The sequence below is a fragment of the Perca fluviatilis genome, chromosome 16 (assembly GCF_010015445.1).
Source record: "Perca fluviatilis chromosome 16, GENO_Pfluv_1.0, whole genome shotgun sequence".
NCBI lineage: Eukaryota > Metazoa > Chordata > Actinopteri > Perciformes > Percidae > Perca > Perca fluviatilis.
This window is the reverse complement of record NC_053127.1, coordinates 16,406,538-16,434,205: the sequence shown is the minus strand read 5'-3', so window position 1 is coordinate 16,434,205 and position 27,668 is coordinate 16,406,538. Positions and strand designations below refer to the sequence as shown.

Sequence of the window (27,668 nt, the reverse complement as noted above, 5' to 3'; positions counted from 1 at the left end):
TATTTCGCCGAAAACGGAGGTCCTGTGATAATATTAGTCCCGTGCGAATCGGCATCTCTGTGATTTGGGGTCTAACTGGCTGCGTTGTCAATTATAAATGAAAAGTTTTGACATCATATCCGGGGGATAATGTCTGTAAATTTGAGTAAAATACAGACTTCAGTTATCCCGTGTGAATGCGCCAGACGAAATACAGACGTGTGGGGGTAATTTATAAACTACAAGAGGTCCCCAGGTAATACTTATCCCGTGCGAATAGGGCTCAAGTCATTTAAAAAAAGACAGAGAAAGAGAGTGATCTGCGCGAGTCAGCGCCACACTGAACTGCACGCTGCAGTGTGACCAATTCAATCAGAAGAGACTTTATTTATTATTTATTACATAATATGAAATGTACATGAAATGTACAGAGTCTTTGGGATTAGACTCCATCATTAAAAATATTTAAAGGGGTAGAGAAGCAGGAATATTCCCCTCCGATGGAGCCTAGACACTGGTGATGGCGGAGAGGGAACGCGGAGGCCAAACGAAGGACCTGTCTGCCGGAAAGTAGGCCTGTAGCGTCGATGACGTCGACGCATCAACGTCAAAATTACGTCAACTTCATATTTTTCGCCACAGCTCGCCACACACACGTAGAATGCCCTGCAAAAAGCCCCAATAAAAGAAAAAGCACTACAACTTCTGAATTTATGTTGGTACTGTAAAAGAGTAAACAGGCTGGCCTTTCATTTTGTATCACAGTAAAATAATTTTATTTATTTTATTTTGTGTAAAACAGAAGAGTTTTTGCTGTGCAAAACTGTTGTTTAATAAAGTATACTATTAAGAATTGTTTGGTATTTATTTGGGATACATTGAGGTTTTTATTAATCGAGCAACCGAAAAATAATCATTATATTAATCGTCCAATTAGTCGTTAGATTAGTCGACTAATCGATAAAATAATCGCCCAATTAATCGTTTAATAAATAATCGTTTACCCCCAGCCCTACCGGAAAGGGACTCAGGTTGGAGTGGTTGACGACGCCTGGAGGTGGAAGGGGAGGAGGAGGGTTGCGAGTTTGCCTGAGAAGACAGCTGATAGCAAGGAGAGAGACATTTAAAGCAGGATGTCATGCTGTGATTGGATCATGAATTTCATAGCCAATTCTGATTGGTTTACTTAAGAGTGAACGCCTCTTAACAGCTGAACAGATTAAGGGAGAGATAGTGGTGATTGCAGTAATTAGAAGTATTCCTGAAATAATTTGCGCTGAGCTTCATTATCGTGAGACAATTTTTACCTTGACGAGAAGTCCAGTCACATTTTAATCTTGCGAGATCTTGTGAGATGATCTAGTCACACCTCTAATAATCAGTGTAAACCATTGGTCTTATATTGCCACATTACTCAAGAATAAAATGATTTCACTCTGTGAATGAGGTTTGTATGTGTAAAATGTTTCTCTGTCCTGATTTAGATTTTGTACAAAATCCTAAGCTGTTAACTTACAAGTCAAAAGCGTTTTTTTTCTTTTCTTTTCCCAGGGAACATGTTGCTCATCTCAAAGTACAACACTCCTATTCCTACACCATGCAGAATTTAGTTTCTCTGCTCTTTCACTCCCCAGAGGGTCTTTCATAATGTACAGATTACTTTAAGGTCGCTAGGTTGCTGGGTTGAAGCTGATGCTAAGTGGCAGTGTTATTTTTAAAGTCAATGCCTTTTTTTTTTGCCTGTTACACATTTGATCAAAACAAATGGTGTTTGTATGTTTACTTTTCAAGCTATTTTGAAATGAGACTATTCAGAATGAAAGTGAGTGAAGCTTATTTTATAGTATTCCCCTTATTGTGATGGCCAATAGGTTATATTATAGGAATCTAAAATGATTCAATACGGCACTTTGTTTTTTTTGGGTACTTCTAGACAGCCTGAATCGCTAAATCCCAGTATGATAACGTGTCCTTTACCTGTCAGACCTCAGCACTAGCCGATAATTTAACTCTGGAAATGGGTGCACAGATGGCTTCGGTGTGTCTGTTTTGCAACCTCCAATAGGTCAAGGATGTTACTGACACTTTCCTGGCTCTAGCTGTCTGGTAACACTTTATAATAATAAAATAACAAATGATAGTTTAATTAACTATCCATTTACCATGTATTAGTGATGTTATTATAAAGTGCTACCAGCTGTCCTAATTTCTAAAAAGTCTCAAGTTTTCTTGAGTCTTAACCGCTAAATGACCTTCAAAAATACACGGGTGAATAAGTAAGCAGGGGTAGAGAAAGTAGAAGAGCAACTGTCTCCGTGAAAAAAATACATGTAGATGTGTGAAGTAAAGCGGGTATATGTGTGAGTATTTTTTATTTCTGGAACCATATGCACACAAGCACGTGTGGGCTTGTGTGCATATGTCTTCATGTAACATGACAGCAGTGAGCGCCTCTTAGATGGTGTCACTGTGGTTGTGGTTCTTCAACTCAGTAACATCATCCATTCTGTCAGTCAACCTGTCTTCACTCTGATGGGAGCATTTTTGTAACTACAGTATGTAAGGAGAACATTATTAATGTAGAAATCAATAATGATGTGAAATGTCTCTACAGCACTGTACTTTACTTTTCAAAAAAAGATTTCTATTACTCTACGAAACTGCAACATAGAGAAATGTAGGCAAAACTATACTTGTCCATGCATTAGGGATGTCCGTTTCAGTTAATTTTGCTTTCGACAGCAAGGGTTTAAGAAATTGTGTGTCATATGTTGCACGGTTTGTGTAGTCCTCTTGGACAAAAATGTGATTTTGGACTATAGGCCTATACCACTACAGATTAACTGAATACTGTAACTGCCTAACACTGCTTAATGTGGTGATGCATGCCTCACTGTATGTGCTACATGCTAGTCCTGAATGCCTTTATTGGTATTTGCCTGATTCTGCTTCTTGTTTGTTCTGCATGCTTCATGTACTTTATGCCTTGGGCTACTATGGCTGGGCAATATATCAATATTGTATCGATATAAGAGGCTAGATATCGGCTTAAATTTTTGATATCGTAATATCCTGATATGACATAAGTGTTGTCTTTTCCTGGTTTTAAAGGCTGCATTACAGTAAAGTAATGTCATTTTCCAAACACACCAGACTGTTATAGCTGTTCTATTATTATTATTATTATCTATTATTATTATTATGCCTTTACCCACATAGTTATTATATCAACATAACTGATGATTATTTATCAAAAATTTCATTGTGTGCATATTTTGTGAAAGCACCAATTGTCAACCCTACAATATCGCCATTGATGTATTTGGTCAAAAATATCAGGATATTTGATTTTCTCCATATCGCCCAGCTCTATGGGCTAATGACTTTTCCAAATGTAGATTTTATCAATGTTTTATCTTAATCTTAGTTAATGTGTGGTTTTTCTCAACCCCTCTTGTTTATTTACTTTTTAGGTAGCCTATTGTAACATCTGGCCAGGGACTGCAGATAAAAACTAGCCTTTTGGCTAAATCTGGCATATTTACAGAAATGTTAATTAAGATGCACTGCCCCTGTCAAATAAAAAATTAAGATAAAGAAAGATAAATATGCAGTTTGAAAACCAGGATTTATAAAAATTTGTACATTATTCAGTATGTACTCTCATGTCTTTAAGCTATTTACCTTCCTAGAAATGCATAAAATGCAGTCCTAAAAACAAGAGTAGACTCAGTATAGTCCCGGGCTTATGTGGGAGAGCGGTGCTCATACAGAGCTCATACTGCTGATCAGGGGATCACAAAGGGAAAGAGAAGCTGGAGGAAACGGGAATTGCTAACAGTGCTAACGGCTACAGTGCAAACAGAGCGTTAGTTAGCTCCACGTAAGCTCACACTCACCGGGGCGATCTGGCTTCCGGGGGAGAGCGGTGCTCATCATTTACCGTCCCCACTGGGACAGTGTTATCAGCAGGTAACCTCCATATGGGACTGATCTCCCGCTGAAGCCAGGGCAGCGCAGTTCTTCCGTTGTCGCCATATTTGTATACTCTAAATTTCTGTTCAATCACGCAAGGTTTCCAATTTTGAGATTCAGGACTCTGGTTGTTTGTTAATTCAATCTGTCCACACATTATAGTAAAAAACTGTTAAATCTATCATCGATTTTGTTATGTGTGGGTCTGTTACATTTTCAAAATCTGTTAGGATCTGAAAAATCTGAAAAAAAGTGTGGGCCAGGCATTAGATGCAGTAGGACATTCTACCGGCTAAAGTGGATAAACAGAATGAGTGTAGGAGCGATGGAAAGAGAAAGTTTCCCAGATGAGACGTGCAGCCCTCCATCAAACTCTTACTCTCTCAGCATGCAGTTTAATCCGGCGGCCACTGAGCGGGAGTGCATGTGCATGTGCAGGCTGGCCTGCCGGAGGCACAGAAGGTCAAAGCATTATGAGAGAGTGGGAGACCACCAACACGACACTAGGAGGTCAATACGGAGATATGAATGAGGCAAGGGACAAATGACAGGACAGAATATGGATGGGGAGGCAAGTTTAGATTTAAAAAAAGATGGTGGACAGAAGATGAATGGGGAAATAGGTCACTGGTCAAGACGGTGGAAGGGGAAAAAAAACAGTTAAGGTGGAAAGATGAAATGGATTATGGTCGTTGAACTGAGTAGAGGTCTGAATAAAGTACAAGTCTTATTTTATTTTTTCAGTTTTAAAGTAAATGTGAGCTGAAGAACAGTTGGAGCTTCCAGTTCGTACAGAAGATTAAAACTCTCCCACATTGAATCTGCAAACACTGAGCAACTGCGCTGCTTCTAGGATGGCCCAAAACCAATTTACATGTAATGTCAGATGCTAAATGGAAATATCATGGTGAAGATCCAACTAATCAGCTGTTCTGTTTAGACCATTGTCTGGTCAGAGTCCAGCCGACTAACTTTCTACCCACCTCATGTATGTCCACAAGAGGATGGATACCGGATGGGTTCGGACAGATCTTTGGAAATGATGTTCGGGTTCGGGTCGGGCTCGGTCACATCAACATGATTGGCATGAGAGGCATTGAACATTTTAAATTTGAAAAAGCTTATTATGTAGGTGCGCGCCTGTGTTAACGTGTGCTTGTTTCCCCGTGTGCGCTGATGCGTTCATCTGTTGACATTTCCGAATGCCTTCCTACAGTTGCTTAAAGGGGTGATAGAATGATTATATAGGGTATTTCACACTGTTCCTTATGGTCTCCTAATGGGGTATGTAACATTGGTTGGGCTGAAAATGGCCTGGTTGATATTTTACTGGCCCTTATGCATCCCTGTGTTTTGGCCCTATTTGTAACAAGAGCTTTTCTTCCAAATATGGTATGGTCATGAATATTTAGATGAGCTGCGCGCTGATTGGTTGAGCGACTTGCCAACCCACCGACATTAGAGACGCAGCTGATTGGTTGAGCGAATCCCCAATACACATACATTAGAGAAGCGAACAGAATCTCATATTCCAGACACTGCAATGTTTCATTACCAAATTCACTTCTGAGACTTTTTAACGCAGAAATCAACTATATAAAGCTGAAATATGGGCCGTTTTACAAAAATTGATGGCTAATTGCAAATTTGGTAAGACGTGTCGGAGCTCCACACAGTCTGACGAGAAAGCGGCAGCCTGCTGGGCTCCATACCCAGCGCAAAGTCACCCTTTGTGGATACTGCACTACGGGGCTCCGCGGCCAGCTGCCGGCATAACTCTAATATATTTACGGTTTGAATTTCGTCACGCCACTTATATAACATCATTCCCCAATGTCTATTAAAGTTAACGTTTGTGTCGATTTTGATTTTAAGGCATTTTACGGACGCGAGGCGTCTTTGTAGGACGAGCAGCTGCTTGCTATATGTCCCATTCATTACAATGGGGAAATACTGCAGCTAGCTAGCTATACTGTCGCCATAACTAAATTATATTTACAGTTTGAATTTCGTCACGCCACTTATATAACATCATTCCCCAATGTCTTATAAAGCTAACCGTTGTGTCCGATTTGATTTTAAGGCATTTTTATGAACGCGAGGCTCTTTGTAGGACGAGCAGCTGCTTGCTATATGTCCCATTCATTACAATGGGGAAATATCGCATGTTTGCTCACTTTTGCATAACTAAAGTATATTTACAGTTTGAATTTCGTCACGGCATGAATATTACAGGTTCCTCAAGGTCTTACAAAGCTTAGCTAACACTTGTCCGATTTCGGATTTCAATTGAATGTATTTTTGTGAATGTCAGAGTTAGGAGGAGGCTAGCTAGCTTTCATTGATGGACTCCATCTCACCGTGGCTCTATCAATGAGACTCGCGGACAAGAGGCATTTATTTCCCCGATTGTTTGTTTAAATAACTCAACACACATACCCATTATAAGATTAACTGGAACCTGCGGGCTGCCGGTTAAAAGATTGCGCTAAGAAGCTCGCTGACACTGCGGTCAGGGCGGCGATGTAGCAACCCAGGCAGTACCAACACCGGCACTAAACTCCGACACACAGTCGGAGAAAATTTGCAATTAGCCATCCATTTTCGTAAAGCGGCCCATATTTGAGCTTTATATGGTTGATTTCTCGCATAAAAAAGTTTCAGAAGTGAATTTTGTAATGGAATAGCAGAGATCTGCGTGACCTAGCTAGATTCAGAAGACTACCTGATCTCAGGTCAGTTGTGTAGCCTATGTAAATGTTGGGGCGTGACCGTTCTCTTAATACACCCATGGGCTGACAAAGGTTCCGGATTTTGGGAGGTTGACGTCAACTTCCAGCTTTGTTGGGATTCGCCCGTTTTCAGCGGCAGTTTCAAAATATGAGATTTTCATAGTAAAGGGGTGTCAATGGGATTTTGAGCTTCTATGTATGTCCTATTTACCCACCGAACTGTCCTCATTCAACTATGACAGGGTAAAATCGGTTTTGCATTCTATCACCCCTTTAATAAAAGTGGGCACGTATGTGTCATTAGTATGAGAAAAAAAAAGAGATTTTAACTGTGTCAGGCTCGGGTCGGGCTTGGACATAAATATCTTAATGCCTGTCGGGCAAAAAACTGTACGTAAAAACGCAGTCAGCCAGAGAGATACAGAGGGTACAGACAGAAGTGCGTCAATTATGCATACCACCATGATTGACTTAAGAATAAAGAAAAAAAACACCACCTTCTGGACCATTTTAATTACAAAACTGCTTATTTTATGGGTTAGTTATATCTGCAATCAATTGAAAAGGGATGTGTGTGTTGACTTGAGTGCCGTTCTCGACAGAGTGATGGGTCTCACCAAAATTCACAGTAATTTGAGAGGAAGGAAAACTAATGCAGGTCTGTGAGGCCAGGAAATATCTACTATCTCAGCACTGTTCTTTTCCACTAATGGATATATGGTGAAGTGGTCAAGAACTCCTGTTCATGACTGACGACAAACAACTGCCAGTATCACTGTAAAATAACTACAATGTAAGTTTAAAAAAACAAAAAAACACTGCATTAATCAGTCATTTTGCTCATGTTGCTCCATGTCTGCTGGATGTGTAAGTAGGCAAGCAGGTAGTGGCTGTGCATCAGTCAGCTTGTTTTGATGTTTTTTTATGCCCTGTAGTGGTCAGCAATGAAATATTGCAGCTTTTCCATTTTGTCCATCAGTCACTTATGATACAAAAAAGTAGCCTAACTGAACTAGTGTAACAATTCTAACTAGCATTTGCACTATTAGTAGGGCTGGGCGACATGGAGAAAATCAAATATCACAATGAGATTTTTGATAAATAATCATCAGTAATGTGGATATAATGACTAAGTGGGTAAAGGCAAATAATAGAACAGTCTGGTAAGTTCAGAAAACTACATCACTTTACTGTAATGCAGCCTTTAAAACCAGGAAAAGACAACACTTATGCGATATTACGATATCCAAAATCTAAGACGATATCTAGTCTCATATCACGATATCGATTAAGGATTTGACTTTTGCCCAAAAATCATATTCGAAGTTCGTTTGTATATTAATATTAGAATATATTCGAATATTTATTAATAATATTTTGACCATTAAATGCCTTCAGTTTAAAAAAAAAATTAAGTCAGACCCTGGATTAAACACAAACAGTGTGCTTTCGACAGGAAGTTCGAGCTTTCACCGTAGCCCTCGTAGAAGTGGTGCGAGGTTTATACCATATGTCAATGGTTGTACGTGCGTGTGTGTGATGGTGGGTGTGTGTTTAGCGTACATTTTTTAAAAAAGCGACTAATTCTGGAAATGTAGAAGCTGAAAACAACTTTCTGTAAAGAGCAAAGGCGCCAGTATTGTCCACCACGCACGACAATGTATTTCTCTACTTGGCCAAACGTGTCATCTCTTTTTTTTTTTGAGGAAAAGGCCCCCCCTTCCTTTCTGTGCTCACTTCATCATGCAGCAGCACTGAGCAGGCAGGTAGAAAAGGGAGAAAGACCCGCTGATCGGGCCTGGCCCTGGGAGCCAAGCTTTCGGCTTTTTTGAGAATTAGGGAGGAATGCACGCGATATGCAACCACGGCGATGCGTGGCGCCGAAACGGCGATGTAGTTACATTTTGAAATGCGTGAAAAAGCCTCGGAATCTGAACTTAAAACAACGTTTACAAGCAAACGCATTTACAAAAAATAATGCCCATAACAGGTTCGAATATTAAGGGCTGGCTAATATTCGTTCGAATATCATTATTTTTTTAATATTCGAATGATATTTGAATAACGAAGTTCGGAGTCAAAGCCCTAATATCGATATAATATCGATATACTGTATTGCCCATCTCTAACTATTAGCTTGAAAAACATCATCTGATAGTAACATACAGCCTGTAAAATCTTCAGAGATTGAATAGAACAAATAGCCTATGTGTAAAACTTAAGCTTAACAGCTTAACTTAATGTTAGCTGTAGCTTTAAAATGATACTCTAACTTGCAACAATTTGCATTTTTATAGGAAAACAAGTAGAATTTCTCTTACAGAAAAACAATAATTGAGAGTGCATTGTTTTCGCTTCTTGAAGCAAACATGCCAATAAACCATATCCTCAATCACTACAGTTTTGAAGCCAACATTTCGTCACATAAGACAAAATAAGTTGGCTCATTATTAAGGCATTTTCGATACCACCTGAAACACTGACGTCTAAAGTGTCTGTCCCCTTGGTCTGAACAGAAAGGACACAATTTCATATTCTGTTGAACAGCTTGTTAGTAAAACAACTTCTTTCTGTCATATGAACTAATAACTTATTGCAAAGAAGGAACACCCTGATCGACATGAGCATGAGCGAGGTGGAGCGGGAGAGATAGAGCAATATTGGCAACAGATAAGAAAACATTGTGCCCTTCAGACGAAATGACTGGCAAGGTGCAGCGCAATAACACAGAGAGAAGGTGAGTGAGAAGGGAAGAATTTATGAGGTGTCCTTTGCAAAGCTAACGTCTTGTGTAAAGCTGCTGTGAGCAATTTTACACACTAGCAGCTCTAACTGGCAGCATGAGGTGAAGAAAATATGAATTTACAGTTAATGGCATAAGGCCAGTAAACTGCAAGAAATTAATGTGTACTAAGTGAGTCAGTGGTCTCCTTATGCCAAATAATTCCAAAAGGGAGAGTTAGCGAAGTGCTTAAAAAAGTTCACAATGTTGTAGAAACCCCAGCAGAAATCATGACATGCTATTAGGGTTTTCTCTGTATTATGGGGCCCTCATGGGGTCCAATTACAGATGCCTGTTGTAGGCTATTAAATATCAGAAGGGTAAAGGGATACGAAAAGAGGAAGAGAGAGCAAAAAAGGCACTTGTTTCCTGTTGATTAATCGAGATGTGCCAATCCTCTAAGTGGACACCGGCTCTAATGACCCACAAGCAGTTGCAGAGAAGTTAATGCTGTAGAGTGATTATTAGTCACCTCCGTGTAATAAGGAAGCCCATTACAACAATCCCCAGTTGTGGAAATAACTTTCTTGATATCTACCAGTGTGTACAAAAATATCAAAATGTGCTTTTCAAGTTCTCCAGACTCGAGCCCATTTTGGTTAAAATGGGATTACTGTGATTCTATTTCAGCCCGAGAGTGGGAGGTTGGCAGTGTGCTGAAAGACCTTTATCCCCCCGTGGCGATGCTTTATTTACTTTCTGGGAGAGCCAGAAATTATTGGTGTGTCTCGGTGTGGAGTATTCACTAAAGTGGTCATTAAATAAAGAAACGTGAGTTACAGAGATCATGTTTACTAATACTTCAAGCTCATGTACAATGACATTTTAAAATTATTGTTATGTTTGAAGTCAATCCAAAAATATTTGACATGTTCTCTGTCAACCTAAAATTATATCTGATCTAATCGTTGTTGACGAGTGAGACGCAGTGAGTAAGTAGGTACTCACTGAACATTTTTGGATATGTTGGCTCTCATTCTGAGGCTGCAGCTTGCGCTACATCATGAGTTTTGTATGACGATGGGGAACAAGCTACACATCTACTGACTTTTAGCAAGTGTAAATTTGGCTGCCCTTTTCTCCGTTTTATGTACCGACTTTAGCTTCAGTGGAAACATCCAGCACCCAGAAATTTCACCTTTTCAGTTATGCTCCTTGAGGCCCAAAGATCACATCAGGATTCCATGCATGGAAGAGAGGATATGGAGTAGTAGGCTTTAAGATTCAGCTTTCATTTATTGGTTCAGGTTCAACTACAGTAGACATCACAGGGAATAAAGTGGAGAGGAGTGAAGAAGTAGAGAGAAACTTGAGACAAAATGTGCATTACATATGCTGAACTCTTTAAAGCTCCTTCACCTCCTGACACTTTATATACAAGGATAATTACACGTATTTCTAAATTGGGTCAGACATTGTCTGCATTTAGCCACTTAAACTTACATACTGTACTGTCCCGTGAGGAGCTTTATGAGACTTGTGCGGTGGTATAGGAAAGAAACTTTGGTCTGCTGTCCTCCCACAGACATTTAATGTGTGGGGAGAAAAATATAGAAAGAACTTGTTTCAAGCTTGGTTCAATTAAGTAGGTTATTAGTAGTACAGTGTTTCCTCTATGTTGATACCATAGTGGCGGTGCGCCACGGTAAAATTTCCTGCGCCATGGTATCAGAAATAGGAAAGACGCACAACAGGGTTTTCGCAATGTACACCACGCACCACCGTTCCTTCGGCTGTTTATGAAAAGTGATAAAGTCGTAGAGCCGTCTGCTCTACTGAACTCAAGCGAACTGTCATTCGCTCTCTCTCCCCCTAGGGTGAGCAGAGCAACTGGAACAGTGACAGGACGTCATCACTCGCGAAGTCATGGCAACCAAATAAACAACAGGGCGAGTACTACTTCACTCAATAAGTGATAAACAGCGACGAAAGCCGCGACATGAAATCCATACTCAGCGGGTCCCGTGAAATTTGACAGCTACAGTTTATTGGAAAAAAGTGTTGGGCACACTGACTTTGATGAATTTACTGTTTATCAGACCCCCAGATAAGACAAGAAGCTAATGTTAGCGAACGCTGCGGTGACAGCCCCTCTGCCTCTGACTCCCGTTGCAGGAGAACGCTGTAGTTATTCCTCCGACACGCTGTATTAACGTTACTGTTTTAAAAATGTTTTCCAGGTTAGCTCAAAACCAACATGCAAAACGTATCGAGTAATGTTCACTCAGCATTTAGTTTTGTTGTTAAACTGTGTGTAAAATGAGCGGTGACGTTAAATCACCCTACGGTACCGTCTATTTGCTGGATGGTTTCAAGGTAACGGTCGGCAGCTAACATTAGCAGATAAGCTCGTACACTGATGTCCAATTCCACCCCCCCCCCCGCCACCGCTGAAAGAAATTCTAGAGGAAACACTGAGTAGTAAGTAGTCAATGTTACTGTAGTGTACCTATGATGCCAGTGATGAATTCCAATGACTTTAAGGCCACCATTTACATGAAACATGACAGTATATCTAAATAAGCACAACCAACTTTGATCATACTTTCAGTTAGGGCTATTGCAAATTAAAGATATGGCAAAACATGGGATCACAATATATTTTCCCGTTATGATCAATATCGATATTTATCACAATATAATTATTTTGCTATTGTCCGTTCCAAGTACATACTGACTGAAGCTGGAATAAACCGGATGTTTAAATACACTTTAAAATATATATATATATATATATATATATATATATATATATATATATATATATATATATAAAAAATAAAATAAAAATAACCTTTACAATATTCAGTACAATGTTTTTCTTGAGAACTCACATTACACATTCAAATTATGAGATGCCCCACTGGTCAACAGATTATTCGTCCCCTCTACTGGCAAAAGAAAATTAAGAGTAGCTTACAGAGTCATCTTACAATTATGTTTTCCTTTTTTGTGTCTGCAAAATAAACAAGTGCAAACTAAGTAAGTAGTCAGTTTTGGCTACAATTCTTTTGATTTTGTAAACAACTTAAAAGCAACATATTAAAGTAAAAACACTCCTGGCAAGAAAGCATCTCAAATTATAGCACAAAACCAAACAAAGTAAACAAATGCATGTGTAAGCAAGTGTATTTTGCTATACAATTATATTTTTTTTGCTCCTTTTGAATATTTCTCATATGGGGCAATGGCCGCAAAAGACAACACGGTTGATTGTTGTTTTGGTACGGCAGCTACAGCATGGCTAATGCTAGCGCTGTTAGCAGAAGAGCTCCTACTTTGGACCAAACTTGCAGGCTTTGGGTCCGCATTTTGATACTCTTGTGTGTTCGCTGGGAGGGTACCTGTTTAGGTGATGGAAAAGATTTGTAGCGTTTCCTGTCCTGGTTGGTACCAACGCCGACACATTTTGCAGACCGGCTTAATCTGCTCCTCGTCACTTTTGTGAAATCCAAACCATTTCCACACAACCTACGTCGTGTAACTCTTTTTATCAACAATGTCTTCAGCTTGAGATGATAAGGCGAATTCACGTTCATGTCCACCATCACTTTCATTGCCCTCGGCTCCACTTTCGCAGTTAAAGACTGTTCCCCTGTTGATATGGGTTTCCCCCTACCTAAACCGGAACTAGGGCTGTACCGAATACCAGTTTTTGATCTTCGAAGCTTCGGTGCTTTTCAACAGCGAATATTCGAAGCTTCGAAACCAACATTTCCAAACTGCACCTGAAGGCAGCTTTTTTTCACGGTAAAAGAGACAAGCGAGACGAAGCAACTGCTTTGTTGTTGCAGGACACAGTCCCCTGTTACTACAGTAGGCTACGTTTTTACTGTTCGTCATTAACTGCCGTAGCCTATTCGCAAGTCACGTTATTTTCCATGAAAATTAGTGCACATTTTTATCACGTGTAAATGGCCGATAAAAGCAGCTCGTTCTACTAACAGAACTCAGGTGATTTCTCAAGCTTGATGTGCTGTTGTGGTAGGCCAGTTTCAAATTGCATATTTGACACTCTGCCTTTGTCTTGTCCTCACTTAATTTAAAATTCTCCCACACAGATGAAGTCTTCGGCATTTTTGTCATTTTTGTTCTTCTTTTCGCTGAATCGTGACAGTAATGACGTTCAACTCATGGGCGTTTTAACTGGGGCATGTGATGTGACGTCCCAGTAAAATCTCAAAGTCACCTATATTTCGCAGTAGATTAATTTAGATTGATAATAACAGGTAAAAAGGATAATACATTTTGTTTCTATTATTTTATTTTCCACAATGTCAAAGCAACGCAGCTTAACCCAAAATACAAGCTCAGGCATGCACTTCTGTCCATACAAACTGCGCTGTTCTGCGCTCTAGTCAGAGAATACTCCCATTGCAGGAACACTTTAGTAGTCCAAAAAGAAGCAAATATATTTATTAGGTATAACGAGGTTGGGTTGTCCATTCTATTAAAATGGCTAGGCTATATAAGAAAATTGTAAAAGAGAACCGTTTGGAGGGGGATGCCAGGTTGTGCAAAAAAAAAAACGAATATTCGAATGTCAAAGTTTCAAATCGAATACCAACCCACCGAACGAATATTCGAATATTCGAATTAGGTCCAGCCCTAACCGGAAACAAACCTATCTCTAACTATAACTATGACTGGGGGTACTACACATTTTAACAGGAGGAAAACACGATTTAGCGGGGAAACACATTTTGACACAACACCGGCAACTCAAATGCTCACAGAAGTTTGTGGCCGTGTCCGGCATCCAAACCTAAAAGGCAGACTCTGGCAGTTGTGTTATCGGGTGAATATATCCAAAGCTTATCGTCGTTATCGACCTGAATTTTATCGCAATCACGTGCAGGATTGTTTAATGGCCCAGCCCTACTTTGATCATGTAATGTGGGGATACTGAAAGTAATTGGTGTTGGTGAGTGGTGTTAAAGTATGGTTGTTTATCTTGCACAGGCACATTTACCAATGAAAGCTAGTGTTGCAGCTCCTGCCATTTACCTCATCAGTTTCTGTATTTAGTTGTGATCATCCACTGACATATTTCACAGTCTGTTTCCTGCATTATACTCAGTGCACTAGTTTTTTAGTTACTCAGTCAGACATATGCTATATAACCTCTCTGTTGTTGCTGAATAGTAGTGTGTTGTATTGTGCTGCAAAAGCTGTGCTACTTATTCCAAAGGAAAAATAAATTTGATAGAAAAATGTATTATAAATTATATAATTGTCTATTTTTACTCTGCAGTTGTTTTACAGTGTTTGGTTGAAATGTACAAATTATCCATCCATCCATCCATCTTCGTCCGCTTATCCGGTGTCGGGTCGCGGGGGGAGCAGCTCCAGCAGGGGACCCCAAACTTCCCTTTCCCGAGCAACATTAACCAGCTCCGACTGGGGGATCCCGAGGCGTTCCCAGGCCAGGTTGGAGATATAATCCCTCCACCTAGTCCTGGGTCTTCCCCGAGGCCTCCTCCCAGCTGGACGTGCCTGGAACACCTTCCTAGGGAGGCCCCAGGGGCATCCTCACCAGATGCCCGAACCACCTCAACTGGGCTCCTTCGACGCAGCAAAGGAGCAGTGGCTCTACTCCGAGCTCCTCACGGATGACTGAGCTTCTCACCCTATCTATAAGGGAGACGCCAGCCACCCTCCTGAAGGAAACCCATTTCGCGCCGCTTGCACACCTGGATCTCGTTCTTTTGGTCATGACCCAGCCTTCATGACCATAGGTGAGGGTAGGAACGAAAACTGACCGGTAGATCGAGAGCTTTGCCTTCTGGCTCAGCTCTCCACGCGTGCGATAGATGGAATGTAATACCGCACCCGGCTGCGCCGATTCTCCGACCAATCTCCCGCTCCATTGTCCCCTCACTGCGGACCAAAACCCCAAGGTACTTGAACTCCTTCACTTGGGGTAAGGACTCATTCCCTACCTGGAGAAGGCATTCCATCGGTTTCCTGCTGAGAACCATGGCCTCCGATTTAGAGGTGCTGATCCTCATCCCAACCGCTTCACTTCGGCTGCGAACCGATCCAGTGAGTGCTGAAGGTTGCAGGCCGATGATGCCATCAGGACCACATCATCTGCAAAAGCAGCAGCAATACGTACCCCCCGCCCACCGGACCGCAACCCCTCCCCACCCCGACTACGCCTCGATATCCTGTCCATAAATATTACAAACAGGATTGGTGACAAAGCGCAGCCCTGGCGGAGGCCAACCCTCACCTGAAACGAGTCCGACTTACCGCCGAGAACCCGGACACAGCTCTCACTTTGGTCGTACAGAGATTGGATGGCCCTGAGTAGAGACCCCTCACCCCATACTCCCGCAGCACCTCCCACAGTATCTCCCGGGGGACCCGGTCATACGCCTTCTCCAAATCCACAAAACACATGTAGACCGGTTGGGCATACTCCCAGGCCCCCTCCAGGATCCTTGCGAGAGTGAAGAGCTGGTCCGTTGTTCCACGACCAGGACGGAATCCGCATTGTTCCTCCTCAACCTGAGGTTCGACTATCGGCCGAACCCTCCTTTCCAGCACCTTGGAGTAGACTTTACCAGGGAGGCTGAGAAGTGTGATACCCCTGTAATTGGCACACACCCTCTGGTCCCCCTTTTTAAAAAGGGGAACCACCACCCCAGTCTGCCACTCCTTTGGCACTGTTCCAGACTTCCACGCAATGTTGAAGAGACGTGTCAACCAGGACAGCCCCTCCACACCCAGAGCCTTGAGCATTTCTGGACGGATCTCATCAACCCTCCCGGGGCTTTGCCACTGTGGAGTTGTTTGACTACATCAGTGACTTCCGCCGGAAATCGAGCCAATCCCCCATCATCCTCCAGCTCTGCCTCTAACATAGAGGGGGGCATTGTCGGATTCAGGAGTTCCTCAAAATGCTCCTTCCACCGCCTCTATTACCTCCTCAGTTGAGGTCAACAGTGTCCCATCCTTACTGTACACAGCTTGGATGGTTCCCCCGCCTCCTGAGGTGGCGAACAGTTTTCCAGAAGCACTTTGGTGCCGACCGAAAGTCCTTCTCCATGTCTTCTCCAAACTTCTCCCACACCCGCTGCTTTGCCTCTTTCACGGCAGAGGCTGCAGCCCTTCGGGCCCTTCGGTACCCTGCAACTGCCTCCGGAGTCCTCTGGGATAACATATCCCGGAAAGACTCCTTCTTCAGTCGGACGGCTTCCCTGACCACCGGTGTCCACCACGGTGTTCGTGGGTTACCGCCCTTGAGGCACCTAAGACCCTAAGACCACAGCCCGCCCGCGCAGCTTCAGCAATGGAAACTTTGAACATTGTCCACTCTAGTTCAATGCCCCCAGCCTCCACAGGGATGCACGAAAAAAAAGCTCCGCCGAGGTGCGAGTTGAAAGTCCGTTGGACAGGGGCCTCCTCCAGACGTTCCCAATTTACCCGCACTACACGTTTGGGCTTACCAGGTCTGTCCAGAGTCTTCCCCACCCCTGACCCAACTCACCACCAGATGGTGATCGGTTGACAGCTCTGCCCCTCTCTTCACCCGAGGTTCAAAACATACGGCCTCAGATCAGATGAAACGATTATAAAATCGATCATTGACCTTCGGCCTAGGGTGCTCTGGTACCAGGTACACTTATGAGCATCCCTATGTCGGAACATGGTGTTCGTTTATAGACAATCCATGACTAGCACAGAAGTCCAACAACAAACAACCGCTCTGGTTTAGATCAGGGAGGCCGGTTCCTCCCAATCACGCTCTCCAGGTGTCTCCATCATTGCCCGATCGTGTGCCGAAGTCCCCCAGCAGAACAATGGATTCCCCCACTGGCGCCCCATGCAGGACTCCACTCAAGGTCTCCAAGAAGGCCGAATACTCGAACTCCTGTTTGGTGCATATGCACAAACAACAGTCAGAGTTTTCCCCACAACCCGCGCAGGCGTGAGGCGACCCTCTCGTCCACCGGGGTAAACACTCCACGCGACGCGGCCTCAGCCGGGGGCTTGTTAGTATCCCCACACCCGCCCGGGCCGCACACCCTGAGCAACTCCGGAGAAGAAAAGAGTCCAACCCCTATCCAGGAGTACAGTTCCAGAACCGAGACTGTGCGTAGAGGTAAGCCCCACCAGATCTAACCGGTAGCGCTCCACCTCCCGCACCAGTTCCGGCTCCTTCCCCCACACAGAGGTGACGTTCCACGTCCCCCAGAGCCAGCGTCTGCTGCCCGGGTCTGGTCCGTCGAGGCCCCTGACCTTCACTGCCACCCATGTGGCAGCGCACCCGACCCCAGCGGTTCCTCCCACAGGTGGTGGGCCCATGGGCTGGAGAGATGGGAGCCACGTAGCTTGTTCGGGCTGTGCCCGGCCGGGCTCCGTGGCAAACCCGGCCACCAGGCGCTCGCCGACGAGCCCGCCGTCTGGGCCTGGCTCCAGACGGGGGCCCCGGGCTTCCTCCGGGCAGGGTCACTCCATTTCTACCTTGTTTTTCCATTGGGGTTTTTGGGGTTTTGTACAAATTATTGAGATGATTATAGCTAATACATGCATTATGCAAATTCATAATGGATTTGACTTGACATATTTAAAAAGCACCTAGGGAGCTAACAATGCTGAATTCAGCATTGCTCCATGGAGGCGGTGCAGCCTGCCAGTCCTGCAATGTTATGCAGTAAGATATTATGCACAAACGCATGCTTACTCATAGCACTGGGCTGATGTTGCCAGCTGTTGTAACATTTGCTGGTTAAACAAAAACATTATGTTGCACTTTTGAATTATTTGTGATTACATACTGGAGGGGAAACTGATTTAGTGATGCACTCCATATATGCAAACATACATGCATATACAGTACTGCGGTAATGCGGTGACCCATTTAGGCTAATAGTTTGAATGTTGCCATTCCCACATGACTGTGACAAAGGAGAACTACATGTCCACACGTGGACTGTCATGTATGGATGTCAAATGTTTCTGTCTCAATGCTTTGGTTCACTTATCAACTTTTGTAGGCAATGACCTTAGTTTGCATCCCATCCATCACCACTGAATCTCTTTTGGGAAATGTGCAGCTGTAATGAAAGGTTGTAGTGGCAAGTGGGTGTTAGCAGGATAATTGTGGCTATGATATACACACCGTACCATGCCCGAAAAATGTCAGGAACGCTGGCAATGATGAAGCCTGATTAAACTAAACCAGAGAGATTAATATATTGAGAAAAGAAGTTAGAGGAACATTAAATTATCCACTGATCTCAAACTTTACTAAAAGTAACATCCCTAAATAGAGATTTGTAAGAATATAATCAGTGACTGATGAAAAGGGACTGAAGCTGGTGTATTATATTGCTCATTTCCAGTAGCAGTCTTTATTATATCTGTACTGTATATAATATATTTACTGTTTTAAAATGTGCTCTAAATAAGCTTGACTTAACATCTTATATTTTGTTTGTGTGTCTGAGTATAAAAACTCTACTCTGTCGTCCTCGGTTCAAATGGACTGCTCTTTCTGACCTAACAGTGTGACATGTAGCCCACAGCATTGGTTTGGTACAGCAGGCTGCAGGGCTGTAGCTACTGGTAATGCTGGGTTACTTATTATCCAGTGCCTGATTACGAGCTGAAGGAAACCAATCCCAACAACAGGAGGGAGAGAAAACTGCAAAATGTATTGTATTAATAGACCTCCCTCTCTTTGCACCGCTAAACAATTAGCCCTCCTAGTTAGGCTAGCTTACTAGCCAGCCTCTAAATTAGTAAAATGTAACAGCTTAATGTTTCATTCACATACTCTTGTCACATCGTAGGAAAGCACATTTCTATCGCCAGATGAGTGACAATGTACAGTCTTTAGCAAAAAAATGGATGAACTTCGGCTGTGGATCACCACTCAAATGTATTATGTACTGCAACATCATGATTTTCACAGGAACATGGTCACAACAGCGCTGTGCAACAGCATGTGCATGTTACGCCCTGGTTAACTTTTACCAACGACAAAAAATAAGACGAGTGTAGATCACATCCATGAGTAGGTACCCACGCAGTTTACTAATTACTCACGGACCCTCCCCCTTTCACACACATTGACCAACCCTGGCAGACTTGCTCTCTCCTCGTTTTTCAACATTAAATAAAAAGATTATTTGACCATCTCTAATACTAATTGGACAATCCCATTCATAAACCATGTTAAACACTATAGCCCCATTTGTCATTAGATTTGTGTAGGCTTATTTTGGCATTTTATTTCCAATGAATTCATGTGAACCACTCTAATGGATTTAAAATATTTAAAATCATTTAACTGATTTTAATTCTCAATATACAGTATTTTCCAATAAAATGATTATTTTCTATACAGTATGTGCTCTTTTGATATGTCCCTTCCTATTGCCTTTCTTATCATCTTCATATCACCCTTCTACAATTTGCTAGTGCCTGTTCTAACATTTAGCCTACGTGAACTCCACGTGCTACTGGGTAGTTGATAGGCATGTAGATTTGTCTCGCTCTCTTAATGATGATACTTTAGGGCCTAAAGTTTAGGCTGTCCATCCAGGTTAAAGGATAAATGTTTCCTAAAAAAAAATATCCTGCAGCACTCAGGCATTCTTCTCTCGGCCTGATGCATGATGTTTTATGTGTGTTTGTGTTGTGTGTGCCTTGCACTCATGTCACTGCTACATGTTTTTCATATTGTGAGTAGGAATTCAAGCTCGTCCTTTATGAATCAGTGTTTGTGTTCCATTTGGGTCCTTCCCAAGAAGCATGAAATAAATAAATTACGGTTTTCCTGTGTTTCTTGCCTCAGGGTGTTAACCTCCTAAACTCTGCCAGACACCACCAGAGAGTAGAACTCAAGTTGCACAGCCAAATGTTCAAATCTGCATTAGAAAACTTGAAATTCTAAGTGAGACCCCACTATTTCCAGAGATACCAAATATGTCAGGCTGTTTTAAAAGAAAAATGATGCAGAGACACCTAGAATACTTCAACTTAATGTAATGGCACTGCATGGCATGTTGGGTTGAAGAAGCAGATACAGAATGTAATATTGTCACACAGTGTGGAACACTTTTAAATTTACATATCAAGAAACATTACCCTTTAGGATAACACTTTATAATAACCATTATTCATAAATTGTTAATTAATAGTTCATTAAACTTAAGTTAGTCATTATTTTACTGTTAACATATATACAACATACAATTGTAATTTTTACTTATCGTTAGTAATGGTATAATATATGCTATTTTATCATTAGTGCAGTGTCATATACAATAATTAGTACATTTAGATAGATATTTAATACTTTGTCAATGGCTAATCATTGTTTTGTAAACCATATTTAAACATTATTTGGATGTTATTATAAAGTTGCAACTAATGCTTATAATAAGTTAATGATTAATAAGTATTTTTATTTTATTATTTTATTATTTCAGGACAATGCACATTTGATGAACATGTACAACAGTACATGTAAAAAAAATGCCAGATTGTAGCCCAAAGGCTAATTTCCATCTGTAGTCCATTAGGCAGGTTACAAAAGTTACAATAAAAAGGACACAAGATATACAATAGTCAAATTTGCTATAAAACAAGGAGAAACAGAAAGAAACAAAAAAAGGAAAACAGGACAATTCATTAGTAAGCGTTAAAACTGAGATACAATTCATTAGTATGCTCTACTGGGCTAATACGGTACAACATACAGTTAGAGGTGGTTGCACATTTGGTTAGCTCTAAGCCCCACCTTTACTTGGCTCTTAAAAAGGTGGCCAGAGTGGGACATTCCCTTATAATTGGGGGTAGTGTGTTCCATAATGCACTACCTTTAATAGATAGTGCATTATAGCTGAAGGAGGTTTTTCTAAAAGGAACCTCACAGTCCCTGTTTACAACAGCTCTGGTGATCCGAGTCTGTCTGTATTTAATAAACTCTAGCAGAGGGGGTGGTGCCAAGCCATGTAGTACTTAAATTAAGCATATTGAGCAAAATTTACAAAAATGATCAAAACTTAGTAAGTTATATTTCTCTAAGATCTTGCAATGATGATAAGAGAAAGGTTTTTTTATCTACAGTTTTGAGTGCCTTTTTATACAAAAGCTCAACTGGCTCCTAATAATTTTTATTGACTGTTAAACAATTTCTTAAAAGGTTTACAAATTATTTGGTAATCATTAACACATACTTAATATAATACATAAAATGTTGTGTGTAACAATAAACTGTTATAATAACATAAATTATAGACTTACTTATAATTAGCAAACTATTTCATTATTTGTTAACATTAAAATAAGTGTTAACTAAAGTTGAATTAACTATCAATTTACCATTTATTATTGATGATAATTATAGAGTTAATCAGAATGGTAAACTGAATTCTTTCCCTCTATCTGTATTTGAGTTGCTGAAGAACAGGACTCATGTTTTATTGTCCAAATTCAACAGAACTGACAACACAAAGCTGGATGAATTAAATGCTCAGCTGGATTGCAAAATCTTGTTTAAAACAAACACAAAAATGTAAAAAAAAAAAAAAAACACACTGAATTTAAATTGGAAATGTGCAAGATGATACTATCGAAAATATCAGCTCTCACCTCAGTCTAGAGAATGGAATGAAATGCATGAGCGACAGTGTATTAAATAAAGAGATACCTACAGCTTTGCTTTTTTTAGGGCACGCTTGCATAACACACTTCACGCTCACTCCCTTGGAAAGGGGAAGGAAAGGTATTCATGCATGTGGACAAAGACAACATTAAGGATGGTTTTTAACTTGCAAAACCACTTGGACACAACCTGCAGCAGCTGAATTATTTAATAGCAACAAGCATTATAAGATACCCCTTATCAAATGACTGGCTCTGAAAAAGTGTGCAAGGTGCCTTCGACTACAGTATATCAGTACTTCTTGACATCTATCACTGCAACAATGAGGACACTGATGGTTTCTGCTATCAGCTTTTTCTATTCTATTGAGTTGAACCAATGAGTTTAGGTTATATTTCTGCAACTGTCAACCAAATACATTCAGCATTTCCTCTGAAAGCCTCCAGAGTTGGATCATACAATTCTTAGAATCACCATTTTCTGTGACAATTCAACCAGCAGCCACTATATACCTATCCATTACTTCTTTCTTCTAAATTAGGTTGGTTGATGCACAGATTTGCATTTCCCTGACATCAGCTAAACCATGTTTTAATAACTGCATCTCCAGCAGCTAAGCCAGACAAGGTAACACTAATGCCCAAATGCATACGGAGTAAGAAAGTACAAATTGAAGCAGAAATAGCCTATATGTGGCATGTTAAAGTAAAGTGGGTACGACACAAAGACAATATGAAATGCAGTGAAACTCTCAGATTTACAGTAGTGTGCTAGGTGAAATTTTCCATTACATAACATCCATTCATTTGCAGCTCACTGTGACCAATGAAACAGAAATGTGTCACAATGTCCTTGTTGGCGCTGTTGACATCTGACATTTTCTTTCATGTTACATGTTGATGGCAGATCCGCACAGACAGCAGACACGGGCACACAGCACTGCCGTACATGGATTGTCAGCGAGCTCATGGCTTGTAGCGCCTGTGGACCGATGTCACTAGCTCTTATTGCACATGACAGCCAACAAAAGTCATTGTGAGAAAAGGTGTGTGAGCACACAGTACATCCAACCCAGAGCACCACTCATACACATGCACACGGTACACACATGTACATGTCTTGAGTTGTTTTGCCATGGTCATAATATTACATTATGTGTTTCTTCAACACTATATGACAGTTTGTACTGTATGAAAATAATATAATGTCCGCAACACTGCTTTAAACTCCCATATTTAATATAAAAATGCAACGTTTCGACCCAGCTGGGTCTTCTTGCCTGAAGAAGACCCAGCTGGGTTCCGAAACGCATTTTATTACCCAAATATGGGAGTTTAAAGCAGTGTTGCGGACATTATATTATTTTCGTTTTAAGTATTTTCATTTGTCCTGCACCTGCCAGAAGGTGGGATGTGCACACAGTTACTTTTATAAAGTTTGTACTGTATGACCTTTAAAAACACAACTTTTTTTATTCACATACAAAACGTATTTCTCTCTGCATAATTCTGTTCTCAATGCTATCAGTGGCTGCCTTGTCAGACCTGCTAAGACTGACTTTTGAACAGAGGAAATGTGGGCTGCCTGCCAGAAACTAATGGCCCTGATTTTCCGCTCCCCAACAAAAGCCCCATATCTCAGGCAAATCAGCATTGGTTCTGCTCTTGTGTGTGCACAGGCGCGAGAAAAATGTGTGAACTTACTTCTCGCATGCGTTTTCGTGACAAAAACATAGTTTGGAAACTTGACTCTGGGATTCCTCCTGGTGAACGATCTTGTAGTTTGTAAGCCCCTGATGCAGGTCAGTCAGGTAGTGTGAAAAGAAGACAACAAGACAGCACTGTAGTGTGAACAGTACAGTACAGCGAACTGGTGATTTTGATAGTCTTTTAGTGGGAATTTAATTGAGTAAAGAGATTATAAATCACACATATAACCCGACACACAGACACGAATTAGAGCAGGAGCATCAATTTAGAATTCTCTACAGCAATTTGGATTTAACTTAGATATAAAATATATGCATTCTAGGCCTATTATTTTAAGATTGTTTCATAGTATGCTATTATGATATGAAAGCAGTGGGTGACGTGGACGAAATCTGATCTACACAGTTGCCTCTTTATTAGGTACACTTAGCTCAAACTAATGCAGTCTAACACAACAGTCCTGCAATTATACACATGCCATTGTTTTATATGGCTTTATGATACTTTTGGAGGTTTGTGGTGTACTGGCAGGTGTATCTATTATTTTGTCCATCCCCATATATGAATTTGGGTATGCAAAATAACAGAAACACCTCACTTTATAATGCAATACAGTTCAACAGCACCATAAACTTTCGCCTCCAAAATCATATTATGTTGAATTCATATTTATATGGGAAAGTCAATCAAAGATCTCCTGCTAAACAGCTTTGTATTTCCATGTGGTTTCCTCCCAACCGAAGATAAATGATAAACAAAAGCCGCTACAAGGCTTTGAAGGCTGGATAATTGTTCAGCATTAGCGGGGGCACCGGTATGAAGTAGAATGTATCCTATTGTTTTGAAAAATGCTAAACAAAATTGAACTTGACTGTTTGTTTAAACTGATAAATGAAATAGAAAGTGAGTTCACTTTTAAATCTAGGCTATACAATATGATTGATTGCATAAAACCAGACTCTGACCTCTGAGGTTTGCTTCAGTGATGCTTATCATAGTTCTATTTTCATTTAACTTTTTTTATTGTTTTTGTTATTATTTTCTTTATGATTGAGATAATCAAAAGGTAGTGGAGCGCCCATAAGAAGTGCTTATATGCGTACCTTATGTCATCTACTATATATATGCATCAATATTTATTTAAAATAAAATCACCAGCAGTCTCACCTCATCATTTCCCAAAAAGCAAACACCAAGCTCAGCACAGCAGATATAAGTGTGATAATGTGATGATAATAAACAAAACCCCAAAAACTGCATAAACATGCTCCAAGCAATCCACCAGATATGAAACAGCAAGCCAAGACACTACAGTAGATAATAAATTATGCATATTAAAATCCCTAGATTTCATGACCTGTAGCTGACTACGGTAGTCTGGATCAACGGAAGTTTATTTCCAGGATAAAGCCTGATGCCAGGCTTCGCCCCCCACCTTCAGCTTTTTGTGTGTTGCCGCCTTTTGCTACGGGAAACAACAAATTTTGACCTAGCAAGCTACACGCTGAAAATTGCAAGTTTTTAAGAAAATTTGGATCGTGCAATAAGGCAGGCTTGCTTGGTTCTTTCAGGGAATTATTGTAAAGATTTACAAATAAAATGTTAATGGCATTTACTATCCAACTGGGACGTTTTGGGACCGACTGGTGGGATTGCTGTGGACGAATTACACATGGCTATACAGAGGTAAGAGCAAAAGAGGTTTAACCAGGTATCCAGCTAATTCAAATAGCTTACGTTACTGTATTGTGTGAACAGTTAACTTCATTTAAAGGTCCCATGACATGCTGCTTTTTGGATGCTTTTATATAGGCCTTAGTGGTCCCCTACTACTGTATCTGAAGTCTCTTTCCCAAAATTCAGCCTTGGTGCAGAATTACTGCCACTAGAGCCAGTCCCACAATGAGCTTTCCTTAGTATGTGCCATTTCTGTGTCTTAAATGCTATTGAAGAGGAGAGAGGGGGGGGCAAGGTGGAGGGTGGGGGTGTGGCCTTGACCAACTGCCACTTTGCTCGTTTGAAAGCCATGATGTCTCTCTCTCATGGGTGGGCCAAATTCTCTGGGCGGGTAAAGCAGAGAAAGGGGAGGTAACCTTGCTCCTTATGACCTCATAAGGAGCAGATTCCAGATCGGCCCATCTGAGCTTTCATTTTCTCAAAGGCAGAGCAGGATACCCAGGGCTCGGTTTACACCTATCGCCATTTCTAGCCACTGGGGGACCATAGGCAGGCTGGGGGAACTCATATTAATGTTAAAAAAGTGAAATTTTCATGCCATGGGACCTTTAATATTGTATGTCACTTTTTCTTTTGCAGGGTACAAATGTTCCACCAAAACAAGTACCTTCCCAAGACTGTTTTGCAGAGCCACTGTCACTGCGTCCGGAACTTAGCGCTGCACAAGATGATTGTGATTGGTTTAAGAAAATGCCAACAACCCAATGAGGTTTTTTCTCCTATTCTAGAATGTATCTGCGGTGTAGCCAGACCCTCTTAATGCATCCATGAGCCAGACCTTACTCCACAGCGCTATGGAGATAGGTCTGGCAATGCAAGACTAGTAGCTGACAAGTCATGGTGTTGATATGCAGCAGATGATTATCAAAACATGGCAGCTGTGCGTAAATGCCATTTAGATTAAGATATGAAGAATAGTACATAGTACAATGAAAAGCATTTCCAGGCCTGGCTGAGTTAAAAACTGCTGTCCCTCAAAGAGTGATAAAACAGCAAAAAGAAAGACAGAGAACAATAAAACTTATAGCAGCTGAACAACAAAACTATTGTTATATGTTCTTTTAAAGAAAAAAAACGTTCATGTTTGCAAGTCAATACAGTATTCCTTCCTCAGAGCCAGTTTTCTAACAGGAAACCCAAATAAAACAATGCAACAACCTGGAGGGAAATATGTGCTAAATCATGATTCAATCATGATTCTCAAACACACACACACACACACACATATATATATATATATATATATATATATATATATATATATATATATATATATATATATATAAAATTCACATTTTATCACCAAGTAAATCAATAGTAATGTTACTTAAAGCATCATAATGCACATGCTAGATAACACCCAAAACAAAAAGTAACGTTAAGCTAGGCTACTACAAGAAGCTCATTTACAATACCATTGCAAAAATAACACAGCCTACTGCAGTAAATCGGCAACACACAACAAGCAGAAATGAGTTTGCTCACAAACAACGAGCTTCAGTCGCATAGCTTAACAAGCGCAAACTATTAACCACTACAGAGCCAAAAACAGTAGCTATGTTAGCACAAGCAACATGTACTTAACTTACAGTGGCGTAGTGAAGTGAAGCCGTGATCTCTGGTGTCTCAGTTGAGAGTAATCCTTTTAGTATTTGGTAACCGAGCTGCCAAAAGCTGGACAGAAAAGCTCCTCTACCTGCTCGGTGTGCTGTTTGAGGCCAACAGCTTATATGTGAAAGTATGCAAACACAATTAGTCAGGCTAGCTTGCTTATGAAATGCTACACAAGAAACAGGGCCCCGTTCTTTAAATATAAAAACACCTACAAAGCGGAGCACAAGAGTGTGCGTTTCATTGAAAATTTAAATAGACCGCCTTTTTTTCTAAACGGTGCGTTTGATAAATGTCACAGTACCAGCACAACTGAACTACTGTAGCTCACAGGTTTCACTCTATCAAACATTTTAACATTTCTTTAGGAAATGTCATGGTATCACATAATTTAAGACTGGATGGCAGCAGGATCTTATTAAAGGATATTTTGTGTGATAGTGAAATATGATATATTATAAACTTCTTTTTTATTTATGTCTTTTTAAGCAAACATTATTTTTTTGGGTTAAAAAATT

General features: G+C 40.9%; 1 long non-coding RNA gene across 1 annotated transcript in view; it reads right to left on the bottom strand.

The window, feature by feature from the left end:
- Positions 1–27,354, bottom strand: part of LOC120544700 — a 101,326-nt gene extending 73,972 nt beyond the window's left edge. The window contains exon 1 of the long non-coding RNA XR_005636540.1: positions 27,129–27,354. This is a non-coding gene — a long non-coding RNA (uncharacterized LOC120544700). The remainder of the gene's footprint in view (positions 1–27,128) is intronic.
- Between the last annotated feature and the right edge of the window lie 314 nt (positions 27,355–27,668).